Raw genomic sequence first — 6,630 nt, forward strand, 5'->3', positions numbered from 1 at the left:
GTATGTGACCCCATTGGAATGGATATTGCTGTATCTTTAAACAAGTCTTAAATAGTTCCAGTGTATAAAAGTGAAGTACAATTTTATTGTGGGTTCAATTGAAACTTCAGCTTTTTTATATGTCTCACCAGCTCTATCCTCCATGTAATGCATATCCTTATTAGTGTAATTATTGATCATCTTTGGCCCTGGTCTCCTTCTTGCTCATTCTCGATACATCGGTAATATCTCAGTGATGAAAGATGACTTAAGTATGTCTTTAAAGATTTTGTATAATTGCTCTAAATGAACATACATATTCATTATGACGAGACCTTATGTCAGGGTCGTTATACAAGAAGAGATCACTTGTCTTTGGGAGTTGGACATAGTTCAGCGATAAAGTGAGACATGTGTCATAGCATTATACTAATTTAAAGGAGAATGGAGCCAAATGATTTCATCGTTTTTAAAGGATGGAAGATGATGCATTTCAGATTTATTAAAATATGTCTATGGGGCTTATTTACTAAGGTCCCGCAGCCGCATTTCCGTCGGGTTTTCTGACGTTTTCGGGTGTCTTGCCAGGGATTGCGTCGCACGTGATCATATTGTGTCGCAATCACGCCTGGTTTCACACGACACAAATCGGGGGGTGGGCCATCGGATGATCACAAGGATTCGGACTACGCTCGGGATTTACAAAATCAATTTGTGTCGCAAGCCAAGCACTTACATCCACCGGGAGGAAGATGGTGAACTCCAGCGGACCTGAGCGGGGAAGCGACACATGCAGGATATTGGGCGCAGGATCTTCATGAATCGCGGCAGATGTGCATTCCGGCGGACAACGCACCTCGGGGATCGTGCAGGGACCAGGTAAGTAAATGTGCCCCAAGAAGAAACTAGTACTCAAGTATACACATGGAATAGATGCTTAAAGGGGTTGGCCACTTTACATCATATATTTTGCAATGTGAGAGTAAGTGTTGGGGAATCGGGTTATTAGGTAATTTACCAATATACATCTATTGGCAGTTCTGCGTCACTGTAAAGTAAAGCTTCTGGGTCATAAAATTTCTCCTGCCGTTTCTGTCTATAAATTCGCGGAGATGGAAGGTGATGTGTTCACTGACAGTCCATTAACAAACTACCTGCCAGGACCTTAAAGGGGTTCTCCAGTCATACCTCTGTTGTAACTCCGTACACCTGTTGTGTTTGAGATGCAGAGAGCAATGGTGCTGACGAAGATTGCCAGGTACGAGAGATGAATGGATGCCGGCTGCTTTTTGTATCTTGAGCATTACAGGAGTACAACAGAACCCCATTCTCAAAATCCAGGCGGATCTCATCACTGAAACCCCCACCAATCAGCAATATACAGTAGGCCCTATCCTGCGGACTGGAGACCCCCTTAAGCTTGTATTTATGAATACTATAATAAGGTCATAGAAGGTATGTTAATAGTTGTAAATTGGTAAATTACATAATATCCTCCCCCACACACTTCCAAACACATTACAAAAAACATAAAGTCAAATGGAAAGTCCCTTAAATATATTTATTTACATTCATAATACAGGACAATTTAAAAGACCCAGTCCTTCAAATTCAGAGATTAAAGGGAAAGTAACATATCTAACTGCCCCAACAACCAATGGGTGAGAGGGCTTTCTTCATTTCTAGAACATGGCTGCCATATTGAAAGCTGCCATATTGGATCAAGGGCAAGTTTTATCAATGGGAAGTGGATCATGTAGCAGATCAAAGAAGGCTGGAATGGTATCAAAAAATGATTGCCGCAATCTTGTGATTCAAGTTACACAAAAGCTTACACCGTTTATTGTTCAATGTGCTGTTCATGGTGCTAAAGATAGAGCTAAAGGCGTTGGAACCAATTCTCATGAACCCGTATGTGAGTCTATAGAGAACCTCTGTGTTGATAACTTAAGTGCTTACGGCATACTAATATATTATTAAAGGGGTTGTGCCAAGATTGACACTTGATTGACACAGGATAACTGGTTGAAATGTATAATAGCAGGATAGTAGACTGTATGTACACACATTTCTTACACATGCTGGGGGAAAAAAAAGCAAAAAATAATTTAAAGTCTTGGTTTTGAATTTGTAGGTTACTAATATTGCTTGGGATTTTGTGTGAAACGGCAGAGTGGCTGAGTGGCTAAAAATCAAAAGATCAGTGAAAGTGTCCTATATTACCTCTGGATGTGACCACAATACATACTGAAATCTGGGTGTACCACTCTGGCTTCAGTGGAGAACCAAATAAGTTCTGGAGTACAGGGCTCCCTGCACACAGTGGAAGAATCAATCCTAGGAAAATGTGTAGTGAATCAGCATGTGGATTCTGCATTTCCAGTACCCAACATTTTTAATTGTGGCACAGACACATTTATGTCTACAGACGGTTCCCGACTTAAGGACACCGACATACAGAAGACCCCCTAATTACAGACAGACCTCTCTGCCCACTGTGTGACCTCTGGTGAAACTCTTGGGATGCCTCACTTTAGTCCCAGAATCCAATGATCAGCTATAAGGTGTTTGTAATAAAGTTTTATTAATAATCCATGTTCCCAGCAGAAGATTTTGAAAATCCAATTGTTACTGGGACAAAAAAATTTGTCTGGAGTTACAATTGTAAAATATACTACTTCTGACTTACATACAATTTCAATTTAAGAGCAAGCCAAAAGCCTATCTTGTATGAATATCCGGGGACTGCCTATATTTAAGACTCTAGATCACTTATCCTCAGGATTGATGTGGTTACAAAATCCCCTTAAAAGGGTCCTACTAAGTAGTCACTGTGATTAACAACAATCCATTATAATCTGACATTTGTAAAGGAATTTAAGTATTACATACAGATGAGTGTGTCATCAGACTCATGGTAAGTTTAACAATGATGCAGGTCCACCGAGTTCAACCTAAAATCCTGCAGTGTTGGACTAGCCAACCAAATTGTCAGAGGATCGTCCGGTTGGCCCATGCCATCCCCAGAGGTATAGCAGAAGACAACCCAATACTGGACACCAAAGGTAAAGCAGAAGACAACACAATTTGGAGTTTGCTAGAGTCTGTTTCCTAGGGGTTGATAGAGGGTGGTCCTCCAGGATAATTTTATCTGTTGGGCCCGAGATACTCTGGTCCAACAATGCTTTCGGGTCCCTCTCTTGAAATTGGATCTCCCCACCCACAATGTTGGACTCCAGGCCAGTGTTCAGGAGGTCTGTAACATGGAACACTTCACAGCGTCCTTGAATGATATGACTTCCTTCTCGGAATGATGAGATACTTACTGGGCTCAGGAAAGGCTAAATCGTAAACTCTACCTTTCCTTGCCCCTATATCCGCCTATGTAGTCCCTGTGCATTGTGGGAAATATGTGAATATGCTTTCCAAAGTGGGAAATTAAAAACCATTCCTCCTTATGCTACATTGAAAGGTAGCCTCTTAACATCAAGCATGACTTACAAGAAGCCTAACATTTGTATTGCCTTACTGTGGCTATTTACCTACGCTAAACTGCTACTTATCGTCACCATAGAAACTATCTTGTTCATTATACTGTGCCTTTCTTTGTAAAAATATGCCTTGTAATGTAGCAGCCTAATATTTTCTTCAAATTAGGGTTTTTTCTTACTTTGTTCTTTTTCTCTGTTGTTTGTTTCTCTGTACAGTTTGAAAAATACCCTCCATAAAAATACAATTAATAAAAGACCCCACCTCAACATCCTTTGGCAGGGAGTGTTCTAGTCGTATTGCTCTTACAGTGAAGAATCCCTGTCTATGTCTATGGTAAAACCATATTTCTTCTTGGCTGTGTTGATGCCCCTTTGTCACATGTCTATTTCCCATTGACTTCATTGTGATGTGAATGTGTAGATATGCCATTAGGACTGTTATGTTGCCTGTCTAGCTAATAGATGGAGACTCTGAACAGGATTTTCCTTAAACCAAACCCTCCCTTTTGAGGAGCTAATGGTCCTCTCAACTAAGGTCAACTCCTTGAGTTTACTGAATTCAAGTCTTCAATGCAGGCTGATCTCAAATTGCTACACTAACATGCTAATCACTTAAATTTGGGAGTCTAACATATTTGCGTATTTGAGACTTCAACGCCAGACAAAGTGATTTCTCATTAGCTTTGCCATGGCGAGAACATTTGAGACAACTTCCCCATTCCACACGAATGAGCCTGAGACCTTTCTGTGTCACCAGCATTGACAACATTTAAAGTACCAAACATGCCGAGACGGATTCCGAACAACACTCTCCATTTTATTTCCGCGTTTCATTTCTAAAAGAGGAAAACTACAAACTGCATATTTAATTGATGGCCTTTGAATGAACTGCAAAGTAAATGATGGGCTTTGCATTTTAATTGCCGCCAAATGTAATCCTCTTTGATTTTTTTTTTTTTTTTGTAGAAAGAGGGAAGAAATGAAGTCATTTATTGTAGTGTTCCTACTGATAAAAGCGATGCATGACAAAGGACATCTGATGGTATAGTAAAGCAGGTATGTTAAAATGTGACCGGAATTGAAGATAGGGGTTTACGTGATGGTGTGTGCATGACACACTTTATTATTGTAGTGAGATTATACACATAGCAGAGATTAGATATGGAGTCTATCTATGATACTCATGTCCTTACAGGTCCTCCTAGCTGAACATGTCCTAGGTCAGTGATGGCAAACCTTTTAGAGACCGAGTGCCCAAACTACAACCAAGTCCCGCTTATTTATCGCAAAGTGCCAACACAGAAATTTAATTTGTGATTTATACTCCCTTCTCTGTCACAGTTTTCATTGATACCATCACTCTGAGGACACCAATAAAGCAGAAAATAGTCCCAGGTAGAGCTGTCACTTTAAAATACCTCTGCACAGCAAGTCCTGGGCTGTCTGGGACTGCAGGAAGATGCCTGGAGTCCTCTCTGGTGATGGCCTGGGTGCCCACAGAAAGGGCTCTGAGTGCCACCTCTGGCACCAGTGCCATAGGTTAGCCATCACTGCCCTAGGTATATGTTTGTCATGGGATGATCAGATTTTCAAAGCAACATGCTTTACACACATTCCCTAAATACAGTAATTGTCCTATACGTGTCCATGTGTGGTCAACCAGTTTTTAGTCTTGAGAATCTCTTCAACAAATTCAAGGTTAGATAGGGGTTAACATATCTGTACCTAGATGGCCATTAGATGCAGAGGACACTTAAGTTTTCTTTGGCAGTGTAATTAAGGGGGTGTTCTTAACACCCCCCCCCCCTTTCCCCCCTCTCCCCACACACACACACATTTTTTGGAAGAAAAATACATGTCATCATGACACAACTTACTTTGTATAAGTCTTACTGTAACTTGCACTTTTAAAGAGACAGCTCATAAACTCCAAACTTTCTAGATTAATACATTTCCAAATAAAGAACACATGAACAAATACAGACCCCCCAAATGTTTTGCAGATACTCATTTCTTCTTGATATTAAAGTCCTTGTCATACCTGTGTGTCACTAAAACAACAACCGCTTCAGCCTGCAAAAGTGGTAAAAGTAAAGAAGATGTTACAGGGTTACACCTTTTTGTGGTCTGTAATTGTTCATGGTACATGAACAAATGATGTATTTGTTCTAATTACACCTAGGACCTCCACCTATTGCTTATCCCAGAGTTCTCCAGGCAACAGAATCTATATACTGTACAAAGCTGAAAACTGAGTATTCCACACAATAGGGGGAAAGGTAAGTCTACCAATATCCATATGAATTGCTCAGAGCTTCAACAGCAACATTAAAACATCTCATTCCATGAAAACATTGTATGTATGTAAACCTATAGAAATCAACAATACAGAATGAGCATCTTGGTTTACTTGCTCGTTGTTGGTTCCACAAGAGTCACATTAGCTACAAAAAAATGGAAAAAAAAAATCAGAAAAAAATACAATAACCACCACTTAAGTGGTTTTCTCATCAAATTGACCTTACATCCCACTGCACTTTCTTTACAGTTGAGAAAATATTATCATTGGACGAGCTGTTTCAGGAAGTCCTACCACAAAATCAATCAAGTACTTCAGTCAACAAAAACAGCAGGCAAACCCAAAGCTTTTACCTCTCCATGTGTTATATATGAACTGTCTACATATTACTGGTAAACATTTGTGGATATTGTAATGGAAGAAACATATTTTTTTTATATCTGAATTATTATAAAATTAACCCAATACTTATCTCTAGGTTGAGGGAAGAGTAATGAAGAGCGCATCCTTTGAAATTCAGATTCGGCAAGTTTGCTAAACCTGAATTTAAAAAATCTTTCTGTTTCTGGGTACCAAACCCAGTCAGTAACGACCACGATTGGTGCAGGCACCGATCACGAGTGTTAACTATCTTGCCAAACCGTCAGTGCAAGTGCCTATGGGTTAAATGCTAATGGCATTTTGGAATTCACTATATTAATGAAAAGCTATGTGGACTACTAAAAAGTTATGGTGATTTGTTTTAGTTATTCAGGGTGGGAAAAACTGTGGTTTTGGTGCCAAGGCAGAAGACTTTAGTGTACAAACTCTCCTACATTCTCCTAAGTTTGAAACAAGAACAGTTTGAAAATCTGTTTGATC

At 39.8% G+C, this 6,630-nt stretch overlaps 1 long non-coding RNA gene across 1 annotated transcript; it reads left to right on the forward strand.

Moving 5' to 3' along the window:
• Positions 1-4,442: 4,442 nt before the first annotated feature.
• On the forward strand, positions 4,443-6,384 carry LOC140074800 (uncharacterized). Its single transcript, XR_011849279.1, has 3 exons — positions 4,443-4,526; positions 5,653-5,749; positions 6,019-6,384. It is a non-coding gene; the product is annotated as an uncharacterized lncRNA (long non-coding RNA).
• The last annotated feature ends 246 nt before the right edge of the window (positions 6,385-6,630 follow it).

The sequence above is a fragment of the Engystomops pustulosus genome, chromosome 8 (genome assembly GCF_040894005.1).
Source record: "Engystomops pustulosus chromosome 8, aEngPut4.maternal, whole genome shotgun sequence".
In the NCBI taxonomy this organism is placed as follows: domain Eukaryota; kingdom Metazoa; phylum Chordata; class Amphibia; order Anura; family Leptodactylidae; genus Engystomops; species Engystomops pustulosus.